We start from the raw sequence: 12,710 nt of genomic DNA, 5'->3' as shown, positions 1-12,710 counted from the left end.
AACATTGATACAACCTCACAGGTTCTCAGTAAACATGTGCCAGGTGAGTAAATGTTGGGGCTCATCCCTGAAGTCGCAGGAGATTAACTGTATCTGTCCCCAGACTGTCCCAAAGGCAGTCTGACGGTCTCTGGGAAAAATCAGCCCCCCACTTTGGGCCACTCTCTGAGCACGAGGGTGACCACCCACTTAGACGCCTCTTGTTCCGGCAGCCCGTGGAGTTGGCACCCTTCAGGGTCAAAAATGTCTCAGTTTGGACCCTGAAAAATATATGGTCCCCTTGAAGACGAGGATTTTTCGGCCTGTTTTGTTCACCGACGTGAATCTCAAGAACCGTGCCCTCCGGATAAAAGGTGCTTGACAGATCTTTGTTTCAAGTGAGATAGATCACTTTTATTCTTTCTAGCTTGTGAAGAGTTATTGAGAATCTAATGAGTTGTGACCTTCTCGCTGCCTAAGATCCTATGATAAGATTTTCATTAATCCATCAAAGAAAGGCTCTTTTCTAAGAACCTAGAAGATACAATAGAAGTTTGAGACATGGCCCCTGACCTCCAGAAACTAACTCTGGGGAAAAAGGCAAAATTCATACATCGGGGAGTAAATAACTAATGATGTGAGATACTCTATGTATAAAACCAGTTATGCATCAGTCAGCTTCCCCAACGCTTCTGTGGATTACCTCAAAAGGTGAGCCAACGGAGCTGAGACACAGACATTGCTTTGACTGGGAATGTGGAAAATGGGCGTGGCTTGGCTGTGTCACAAATGGGCCTCTTCCCTCTCAGCATATGGTTGTCCTGAAACAGCCCTGTTTGCTGGGGACTGATTAGGGCTGCCACGAACTGACACCTCTGCTCCCTAAGTGCTTCTGACCAACAACAGAGAAAGGGGGCACGTAAGGAGTCGTCACAAGTGAGGAGAAAGTAACGCACAGGCACACCTCCCAACCCAGCCTACCTGGTGGGCTTCTGCAGGGAACAGCTTTGCTGTAAACCCACACCGAGCAAGCTTGATCGATTTCTACCCCTTTCCTCCCATTCCAGAAGGTGTGTCTGAACACAAGCGAGAGGAAGGTTGTTTGGGGATAATGTCTAATCAGGGACAAATCACTATGACGCCCCTCACAAGGGAACATTAGGTTAGAACTGCTGCTCTCGGGGCTCAGACATCAACCTTTACATGATGGGGACCCGCAAGCTTCAGCACAGCCCTGGATGGTGGTGGACCGAGGCCTTTCCTTCCTATCTCTGCCCTTCCTTCCCTTCTGATCCCTCTCCCAGGAAGTTTTTTCCCCTTATTTTGGCCTGTCAATCCTACCCATAAAGGCTGCTGTTCCCCACCCTCACCCCATCCTTGTACACCCCCCCCCACCCACACACACACCCATCACAAGAGGGGCCCTTCATCTGGGCTAAACAGCAGTCCTTCCCTGGAGGGGTGGAGATGGGGGTTCAAACTCCAGCTAGGTGATTCTCGATCACAGCAGGAGCGGCATGAATGCTTTGTCCCGGGGAATGGAACACGCGTGACGCTGTCAGCATGACTGAAGGACCGCTTGACTTTCAAGGCGGGGCCGTGGATGCTGTCCTTCCTGCAACATGCAGGACAGCGCCACCATCACCAGCAAACTGTCCCGAAGTGGCAGTGGAGAGAACCAGGAAAATGAAGCCAATCCCTAGCGAAAAAGCAGGGCATTGTGAGGGCAACCCCACAGGTGGCTGGAGCCTTTGCACCCAGGTCTCCCTTCCTGAGATGACCCACCTCTGCCCTTTCTGAGGTTGGAATTGAGAGCTACGAAATTCCCCTATTCTGCTTCCTATGACTCAAGGTGGATGTCTGTCCCTTGCAACAAGAGACCCTCTTTTCCACAGATTTATGTACAGATCGTCACTGCAGCCAAATACTGCAAGCAGAAGAAATGACCGATAAAGGGCAACGTTAGGTTCATTATGTAGAACTACACAGGGGGATATTATATAGTCACTGAACATTTTCATTTCAAAGAAAACTCAGTATGGAAAACACTCAGACAATGTTATGAGGGGAAAGTGACTTCTAATTATACATGCATCATTCTCCCGATTTTTAAAAAATGTATGTTTGTCTGTATAGAGAAAAAAACTGGGAATATATCGAATATGTCAAAAGTCAAATGGAAATAAATCGAATCTTAATCTTCATAAATTTTGACCAGCAGGATTGCAAGGGAGTTTTACTTTCTGTTTTATAAGTGAATACTTTTCTAATCCTGCTATAATAAAGAGACTACAAAGGGAACACTAAAATAAACAAGCTAACAAACAAAACACACTTCTTTATTGAAAGCTCAACTTAAATGCAACTTCCAACCAGAATCCAATGTCTTACTATCCTGAACACTTCCACGATTACAGTACCTTTTGCAAAGCTCTGGTCACATACCACCTTATATTGTAATTATCTAGATAATTCTCCAATCTGGTCTGGATGCTACACTCTGAGAGCAGGGAACTGCACCCTGTTTTTGTGGCACCAATGGTAACTACTAATTCAACACAGCTGTTCAATAAATATCTGTTGAATTGGTAAGTCCTCACATAAAGTGAAAATAAAACAGCAGTGAATATGCAAGTTACCCTGGTCAGTTGACCATCTTGATAGTAAGAGGTGGGGGAAGGACCAGATTTCTTTTCTAAAGTCATATCAATTAAATAAAAATAGATAGGAATATTGTGGCTCTATATTCTACAAGTTGTTCACCAGGATATTTTCCGTTCAATTCATCTGCTTGGATTACAGTTATTATAAAATCATTCAACTTTTCTTTACAGGCTCACAAATATCTGTGTCTAATTTTCCAACGCGGTAAATCTTTAGTTTACCCAAATCCTGACATTTCCAAGCAGTTCACTCTAATAACATTGGCCCTCAGTAAGATTTCATGCCAGACAACCAAAAGATCCGGCAAGATTATAAAGGAAGATATTAATCTATGATTAATAATGGCCTCACAGGGACTTCACTGGTGGCGCAGTGGTTAAGAATCCACCTGCCAATGCAGGGGACACAGGTTCAAGCCCTGGTCTGGGACTATCCCACATGCCGCAGAGCAACTAAGCCTGTGCACCACAACTACTGAAGCCCACGTGCTTAGAGCCCGTGCTCCACAAGAGAAGTCACCACAATGAGATGCCCGTGCACCGTAACGAAGAGTAGCCCCCGCTCGCCACAAGTAGAGAAAGCCCGTGCGCAGCAACAAAGACCCAACGCAGCCAAAACTAAATAAATAATGGCCTCAAAAATCTCCTGAGCAATATTAAACATGCAGATAAACGCCATTCTAGGTTGACAGAAATGGTAGGCACTGCCATCATTTTTTTCTTAAAGAAATGAAATATTCCCATCAAGTATGCCTTGTTATCCAAACTCCAAATGGTCAATGCTAAGCAGATGTCCTGCAAGGCCATCGTAAGAGGAAAAGGTGAAAATCATGCAGACTTAGTGACAAGCCTGGCACACATTATCAGATACGTAAAGTCCTTAAAAATAGTTCATCTCTCACAGTGACTTGACGTGATCACTAAGCCACTTTCCATATAATTAACAGTAATAAACTCTTTCTCATAGATAATGTTAAATGGCAGATGAAAGATCAAATCTTCCAACCTGTCAGAACGGCTATCATCAAAAAGACAAGAAATAACAAGCGTTGGAGAGGATGTGGAGAAAAGGAACCGTCCAGCACTGTTGGTGGGAATGTAAATTGGTGCAGACGCTACGGAAAACAGCACGGAGGCTCCTCAAAAAATTAAAACCAGGGCTTCCCTGGTGGCGCAGTGGTTGAGAGTCTGCCTGCCGATGCAGGGGACACGGGTTCATGCCCCCGTTCGGGAAGATCCCACATGCCGCGGAGCGGCTGGGCCCGTGAGCCATGGCCGCTGAGCCTGCGCGTCCGGAGCCTGTACTCCACAGCGGGAGAGTGAGAGGCCCGTGTACAGCAAAAAAAAAAAAAAAATTAAAACTAGAACTATCATACAATCCAGCATTTCTACTCCTGGGTATTTAAAGAAAACAAAAACACTAATTCAAAAAGATACACACACCCCTATGTTCACTGCAGCATTATTCACAATAGCCAAGACATGGAAACAACCTAAATGTCCACTGACAGATGAATATATAAAGAAAATGTAGTATATATACACGATGGGATATTACTCAGCCATAAAAAAGAATGAAATCTTGCCATTTGTGACAACATGGATGGACCTGGAGGGGATTATGCTAAGTGAAACAGGTCAGACAGAGAAAGATAAATACCGTATTTTCACTTATATGTGGAATCTAAAAAACAAATGAATAAATACAACCAAACAGAAACAGATTCACAGATCCAGAGAGCAAACTAGTGGTTGCCAAAGGGGAGGAGGGTGGGGCGATGGGCAAAATGGGAGAAGGGGAGTAAGAGGCACAAACGACCTGTTATATAATAAGTCACAGGGATGTAATGTATAGCGCTGGGAATATAGTCATTAATACTGAAATAACCTTTGTATGGTGCATAATCTATAAAAATATCAAATCACTATGTTGTACGCCTGAAACTAACATTGTAAGTCAACTATACTTAATTTAAAAAACAAAAAACAAAAGAAGGCAAAATATTTTTTAAAAAGAAAGATAAAGTCTTCCATTAATATATCAGTCAAGATGCTTTGGATGGCAATAACAGAATTAGAAAGTGGGTAAACTTATGGCTTATTACACTAAGTCCAGGTCTGCGTTATTTGGTATACAAAATTAGCTATTATTTAGTGTAGGAAGCTCCAGGTGCAGGAAGATCACAGAACTCTGCTTCCATCTTTCAGCCCATCATCCTCTTGCCTTCATCCCAAGGCTAGCCACAATTTCGGCTGCTGTGGTCCCAGGCATCACGTTCAGTCCAGCCCTTGGGTCTCTCTTTCAAAGCACAGAAATATTCCCCAGATCCTTCTTCAAAGACCAACAAATGTTGGAGGCTTCTGAGAAGCACTTTGCTTAAGGACAAAAGGAGCGTGAAGAAGGCTGTGCCATTATTGGCCCGACGACGCCGAATGTGAAGAGTAAAAAGCACGGAGCTGCAGCAGCCCTCCGCCATGACAGCTAATCAGGCCACAGCAGCCTAATTAACCACTAGGCAACAAGCCAGAGGACAGAAAGCAACAAGCTGGGATGGCAGGGTGCAAGGACAGAAAGAACCTGGGTGACGCTGTGAGCTGAGGCATCGAACGGGGAGCCCCTCCCTTCTTATTATTCCTTGAGGCAACTAATTGTTTGATGACTTTCACTGCTATTAGTCAAACATTCTGTCACTGGAAAATAAATGCACTCCTGAAGTTTCCTTGATGTTTTAGGAAAAGAGCGCCAATAACTTGCCCAACATCACATTTTAACACCTATACTCCCAACTCCTGTTACCTTTGATCCCAATCTCTAACTTGCGTATTCTAAAATGTCATGGGGTTTTCCTTATACAAATTTTTAAATTTTATTTATTTATTTATTTTTCTTTTCCATTCTGGATTATCACGGGATATTGAATATAGCTGCCTGTGCTCTACAGTAGGCCCTTGTTGCTTCCCTGTCCTACAAAAAATAGTTTGCATCTGCTAATCATCTCAAACTCCCAGTCCATCCTTTCCCCACCCTCCTCCCCCTTGGCAACCACAAGTCTGTTCTCTATTTCTTTGAGTCTGTTTCTGTCGCAGTCATTACAGAAATTTTAATTCAAGTCAAGCAATATTTATGTACCTTCTATGGGCAGGAGAAAAAAAAATCAGGAAAACATACTTTCTGACCTGACAACAATGCTTGTTATCTGGTTCAGAAAATGAGGAGAGTACATAAATAACACTATATAATTCATGCCAAAATAAGGAAACTCCGCTCCTTTTACAAGCACCTACGTATGCCATCCCAACCTCTTTTTAGAATGTTACATCTTGCTTTTACCCAGGGCTCCATTTTTTGTATTGATTTCAAAAATATTTATTTTCCACAATCTTTCTGTGTGCTAAAAGAACAAACAATTCAATTCTGAATTTCAGAAAATCTATTTGATCATAACCTGAAACACCTTGTTTCCCCAGATTTTCAAAATAAGCAGGGTTTTTTTGTTTTTTTCATTTTCATGTCTTTTCAACTCAGTTTTCGTTAGGAAAGAATAGAACTGCTCCATCCCCATGAAGTAAATGGAGTCCGACCTCTTGAACACAGCAATATTAGTCTATGTCTTACACACAAAAATGCTATTTTTCCAAAGTTGAAAAAATCCCCTGACCTTTAATAAGTTCAATAAGTAGACCATGTACAATGTTTCCCTGATAACTTCTGCTCTTCAAAAGATACCACTAAAAGAAGAAAAGATTAAAAAATAGACTGGTAAAAATATTCCTGATACATAGATCTAACAATGAACTTGTATATAGAATATACACAGAACTCCTATAATTGTAAAATAAGATGACACTAAGTATATGCAGTTTATTGTATGTCAATTATACTCAAAAGCTATATAAAACAATCAGACAAAAATCAATGAAAAAGAACGAAGTGTTAATGGACACGGCACAAAGGAAGATAGACAAATGGCCAAAAAGCACAGGAAAACTTATCATTTCCCTTTCAGGGAAATATAAAATTAAACCACAAGGAGATACCACTACACATCTACCAGAACGGCTACAATGAAAAAGATGGATAATTTCAAGTGTTCATGAGGATTACAGTACGTGGAACACTCATACGTCATTGGCGAGGATGTAAAATGGTACAAACACTTTGGAAAAACAGATGGCAGTTTCTCATAAACATACACTTATCATAAGACCGAGCAATAAAAAGGAAAACAGATCTCCGCACAAAGACTTGTTCACAAATGTTCATAGCAGCCTTATTCAGAACAGCCCAAACTGGAAACAGCCAGAGTGGCCAAGGGTGACCAGATCAACAAATTGTAGCACATCCAGACACTGAAATACTACAGGGCAACAGAGAGGAACACACTGATAAGATGATGGAGGAAGGGGGAGGGAGGAGGGAAAAGAAGCAGATGGAGGCGGAGAGAGGGGAATAAAAGTAAAGGAGAAATTACATCTAGACCTAGTGAAACTGCAGCACTCCAAAGGATCTTTAAAAGCAGCCAGAGAGAAAAGACAGACAATTTACAAATAACAGTTAGCCTGACAGTGGACACTGCAACCACAACAATGGAACCAAAAGAGAGTTGATGAATACAGGATCAACGATCCAGAATTGCGCACCCAGGTAGTTTATCATTCCGGAACAAATTTAAAGGCACACAAAAACTGAGGTTACCCCCAAGAGATGCTCACTAATGGAACTTCTAAAAAATATATCTCTAAGAAGGAAAGGGAAAGTTATCCCAGAAGCCAATTTTTTCAGGTAGGTTTTACTTTCTTCTTCATGCATTTATTGTTTGATTTTTTTTAAATGAGCCTATATATTTTTACAATACCCAAATTTAAAGGTTAGCTTAAATTGTTAAATTAGAACAAAACAGAAATGAAATCAAATACCAAATTTTCCAATTCCCAGAACAACAACTTGTCAGGGCTGATATCAAATTTCCCTTAAAAACCTTAAAGAGTAACTTGAAAGGACATGAAAATTAGGTTTACTTATTCACTCAACAAACATTTAGAAAGGGTTTGCTATGTGCCAGGCACTAGACTAGATCCTGAATTAATATTATGAGAACAAAAAATGAAAGTCATATAATACTGGATTTATGAGTCTTCTAAGATACCTTTATGAAAAGGCCAAAGTCTACACATACAGTGGAGTTACTCTTTGGTGAGGAATATTACATAATAGAGAGTTAAAGGTAATCCAGTTTGGCCTGAGGCCCTTCTGTTTGAAAATCTATGCACAAATATGACCATTTTACACATGAAGTTAATTCAGTGTAAATGATGAATTCCCATATTAAACTGCCCATCTTGCCGTCTGATTTCCATCTCACATTAAATAAGAAAACTGCCTGAGTTCATAGGCAGCACTGAGCATGGGAAGGCACATTGTACCTGATAGTCCCTGGTTTATTTCACAAGTATTAAAGGCTGAGAGCACCCACGTTTAATACGTACCAACTGTCCACTTCTGCTCAAAGTATCCACTTGGCAAAACATTTTTAACTGACTTAAACCAGGAGGAGGGCAGCCTATAAAAAGCCAGTTTCTCCACTTCAATATAAACAGTTTCTGGGGGCTTCTTGATTAAAAACAAAGGCAGCATTTGGCATAAAAGGACTGGTGAAATCAGTATTTCAAATAATTTTGAATGGAAACCGTTGGGCTCTGCTCTTCCCAGACATGTGGAAGTGCTTAAGGCAGTAACCTGGCGGAAACAGAGGGTGAGGGGCCTATGATGAAGTGAGGCCACAGCAGAAACTCTAACCACTAAAAAGCAAGGAAAAATTTTTTTTAAAAGTTGATCCACCGCTTCCCATTCAATAGTCAGGCTTGGAGAGCCCTCCTTTCAATCAAAAGTACCAAATAATACGAGAGGTGCAGCCCCAGGAACCTTTAAGAGCCCACCCTCTCCCCTCCCAGGCAACGGTAAGCAACACTTGGAATACCTGTGCACCCAAAGTAGAAAGGACTTGAGTGACTGTATTTGGGGATTATAAGAGCCCTTCTCTTGTCTGTAGCATCTTCAGTTCAAGGGGAAAGTGCATTTCACTGGGCAGGTCTCTGAAATAAGCAAGGCCAGTTACTAAAGCTTTTGCTGTCAAAGCTCTAGCCAAGTGCCTACAAATCCATACAACTTTCCTCATCCTCTAGGAAAGCCATAATGCCGTCTTTCCTAAACTGTTCAGTATGCAAAAACTGGGCTCCTGTGTCTTCTCCAGCATTCTCTAACCTCCTCAAGGATGGAAGAAGGTTTTCTTTTCTGATGTCTATCACAGGCACCCTCCTTATAAATACATATCATTTTCCAAATGAATTAAACTCTTCTATGAATATTAGAGCTCCATGAATATTAGAGGATGAATCCCACTTTAAAAAAAAACCTAACCCTTTCAATACTATATTCAATTCTTATCTTCTTAAAACCATTTCCTTGGACAGTTTCTTAAGTAAAAAGCAAAACAAAAATACTCACCCAGGTTCCTCATGGTCTTAAGATAATTATGGCGTGACTGCAACATACCAGAAGAAAATTATCTAGGATAGATTTTTAAATCTCCTTTTGGTAAATCTGGCCCGCAGAGCACCATTAGTATTCTATTAAGACCTAAGGAATTCAATCCCTGTATAAAATTCCAGAAGAAGACTAACTATGTGCAAAGGGACATTATAAACCTACCTTCAGGATTCCCACAGGGGAAGAACACCTTAAATGAAAAACCACACCCCAACTCACAGGGGGCATGCTACCGAATCTGTGACCCTATGGAGCACAGCTACATCATCACCAAGTATTTCAAGTTTCTCGTCCACAAAGAAGAAAGAAGAGATTCTGGGAAGCCCTGGGCTAGCAGCTCACTATTTCCACCAACACCTCGCCCAGTAAGCCAGCCACTGGCCAATAATGTGTTTCTTCATTTTTCCCAGAAGCAGCTCTATTAGCCAGACATTCTAAAAACACAAACGTTTCATTGTGCTTGGAATAACTCCAATATTGGTGCCTTGCTGCAGAACGATGCTGCAGGAATATAAAGTGAGCCATGTGGACGCTGAACCCACACGAAGAGCATCAGAAACTGTCAAACCCAGAAGACCAACCAACCCCCAGGAAAGGCTGAAAGTAAACCCGGGCCGGAAGACTGTGGAATGTGGGAAGAAACCAAACGCAGGAGACTTCAGAAGGGCCTGCCTGATGGCAACAATGAGGACAGTTTTTAAGGCAAATGTCCCAAAGCTCTCAGGGCCAAAAAGGCCTTTTTTCCTCCTTTCTGTCCTGTTTAGACTGAATAAGAAAAGCAAGACAATGCTGGAAGATGTTCTGGAATGGGCTTGGCCAAGTCACCACAAGTAAAGCGCAGTGAACCTAACCCACTGCTAGGCTGGGGTTTGGCTCTGCTGAAGACCCTGCCTGCTGGGTGGGGGAGATGGGGGTCCCCAAAAACCATGGCTAAGGGGGAACCGTGAAACAGGGGAGGGCGGGGCTGAGCAAGTCAAACCTGGGAAACTAACAAGAAAGACGTCAACAACAATAATAAAATGAAACAGCCAGAGGCCACCATGGTACTCCAGAAGAATCGGAGACAGGCTGAGCCGGCTAAACTATTCCAGATGAAAGGCAATCTCTCCACATCTCAAGGGGCTGATCTGATACCAGGGTCCTCGTTTCTTTGTGCGCCTCACCTCCCTCGTTTCTGGGGGATCCTGCACAGACTCCAGCTGGGCTCCAACTGCCATAAACGACATCCAGACTGATTACGGGGAACTCATTTTTTTCCCCTCAAACAAAACACACACACACACACACACACACACACACACACACACACAGACGCACACACTCTCAAAGGTCTAGCAGGATCACACAGCTAAAGTTTCCGGAACTTAAATCGTAAAACCACAATCAGAAGTTGTTGTTTGGAAATGCTCACCACAAAAATCTCTGTCCTTTGCTTAAAAAAAAAAAAAAAAAAAAGGAAGAAAAAAAAAACTTTGCTCTTCATAAAGGTTGGCGGCAAAGAGAGACAAAATCTAACTTAGGCAGAGGGCGTGTTCCTCTTTGTCACCCACCGGGGTCCTCGCGCCAGCGTGGGCGAGCGGAGGGGCACCCGGCAGCGCGGTGGCAGCGGCGCCAAAGGCCACCTCCCCGGTCCGCGGTCGGTCGCAGGGGCCGAGATTGCAGCCGGAGGTCCGGAAGCCGCGTCCGGCGCTGTCAGCGCGCCGGGTGGGATGGGAGGAAGAGGGGGAAGGGCGCCGCGGGGCGGGGGAGGCGAGAGGGGACGCGCGCGGAGCCCGCAGCCCGAGTCCCCGGAGGTAAGGGGAGGGTGCAAGGGGCGGCGCGCAGCCCGGAGGCCCCCGAGCTCCGGCTATTGTTGCCGGGCTGCCCCGGCCCGGAGGGCGACTCTCCCGCCTCAGTAGGGGAAGCCCGATCCCACCCGCCGCGCCCTCCTCCGGGCAGGACCCGCGGGCCACGCAGCTACCTCCACCCGCTCCCCGGTCGGTCGGCTCCGGGCGCCCGACTCGCACAAGTTGCCGCCAGTCCGCCGGGATCATTGTTCGCCGCGCGCCTCCTACCTCCACGGCGCAGGCGGCTCCGGCTCCCACTCCCGGCCTCCGGGCTCCGCAGCTCCGAGCTCCCGGCGGCCGAGGGCGCGGCGGCTCCGGCTGCGCGTGCGGCGGGGACGCTCGGCTATTAATACCCGCGGGCGGCGGGGGCGGCGGCGGCGGCGCGGACACGCGAGCGAGGCTGGCGGTGGCCGGCCGAGGTCCGAGCCATCAAAGGTGTCGCGGGGCGGAGGGGAGGGCGGAGCAGGCGGGGTGGGTGGGGAGCGGGCTCCGGGTCGCCATGGCCGCCTCGACGCCGGGCCGAGCGCCACTCGCGCGGGGAGGAGCGGCGCAAAGCGGGCGGCGGCCGCGTCCCCGCCCCGCGCGCCAGCCGAGCGCCCGCAGCCCTGCGCCCGCGCCGGCCCCGCCGCCTCCAGACAGGCGAGCGGGAAGTGAAGGAAGGCGAGCCCCTCCCCGGGCCTGGGCCGGCCCCTCAGCGGGGGGAGCCCTAGCGCCGCGCAGCCCGAGCCGCGGGGACAGCAAGAGAGCCACAGCCCCCTCCAGCGTCCGCGCCCGCGACCTGCGCGCCGGCGCGCCCCGCCCCGCTCCGCCCCGCCCCGGGGGCAGGTGCGCCGAGAGGCCGCCCGCCCGAGCGCCCCTACCCGGCCGGGCGAGCCCACCTCCGATCCGCGCTTTACTTGGTCCTACGGCTGCAGCCGGTCTCTCCGCTCGGCGCCGCAGGGCCGAGCGCAGGAAGCTCCGCGGAGTGCGCTGCGCCACCAGGGACGCGCCAGTCCAGCCTCTGTGGTTGAAAGCGAGCTAAGGCAGCGGGAGACGAGCGCACGGGCAACACCAGGAGCAGCTGGCGGAGGATCGGTGGCGCGGACTCTGCAGGCCGCTGTTGAGGTTGTGCAAGGGGGAGCCCCGCCCGGGTGCCCACCTACGACTTTACGTTGTCGCGCGGACAGCGGCGCTTCGCAGGGACCCACGAGCACCACCCCTTCCCCGGGGCCACAGGAGCTGGCTTCCGGCACCACCCTGGGCTACGAGGGACTTAATCCCGGAGGGGCAGTTGTCACCTCCCCTCCCCCCGCCGCGGCCCCGCGTCCTCCACCCACCGCGAATCCCCCGACAATCCCCACCCCTACTCGCCCCCTCCGAGGACCGGAGCAATGCCCCGCGGGGGAAAGGAGTGAAATAGGTTAGCAGGTTTGCAGATTCCTGTTCAGAGCTCCCGGAACTCGGAGGAGGGAGCAAGGTTCAGGACCCAGCAGGCAGGCACCTAAGGGGGGAGAGTCCCTGTCGCCCCTCTCCAGCTGGGAGCTGCCGCTTTACCACCTCCATCCCCCTTTCCTCAGCCCCTGCTCTTGCCCTTTCTCCTCCTCGCTGTGGATGGGCCCGCTGCACGTGGAGGGAAAAGGACGCGCGGCAGGAGATTAGAAACGAAAGCGACCCTCTGCTAGATGCCGAGGCTACTGGGCACCCGCCCCTGACGGC

The 12,710-nt window shown here is 47.3% G+C and overlaps 1 protein-coding gene across 2 annotated transcripts in view; it reads right to left on the bottom strand.

The window, feature by feature from the left end:
- FARP1 (FERM, ARH/RhoGEF and pleckstrin domain protein 1) overlaps positions 1–11,721 on the bottom strand; it is a 290,586-nt gene extending 278,865 nt beyond the window's left edge. For both annotated transcript variants that reach the window (XM_079902745.1, XM_079902747.1), the window contains exon 1: positions 11,244–11,721. The gene's annotated coding sequence lies outside the window, so the exon portion shown is untranslated. The remainder of the gene's footprint in view (positions 1–11,243) is intronic.
- Positions 11,722–12,710: the final 989 nt, after the last annotated feature.

Source organism: Stenella coeruleoalba (genome assembly GCF_951394435.1).
Source record: "Stenella coeruleoalba genome assembly, chromosome: 18".
NCBI lineage: Eukaryota > Metazoa > Chordata > Mammalia > Artiodactyla > Delphinidae > Stenella > Stenella coeruleoalba.
Note: the sequence above shows the minus strand (reverse complement) of the source record. Positions and strands in the feature narration are given on the sequence as shown.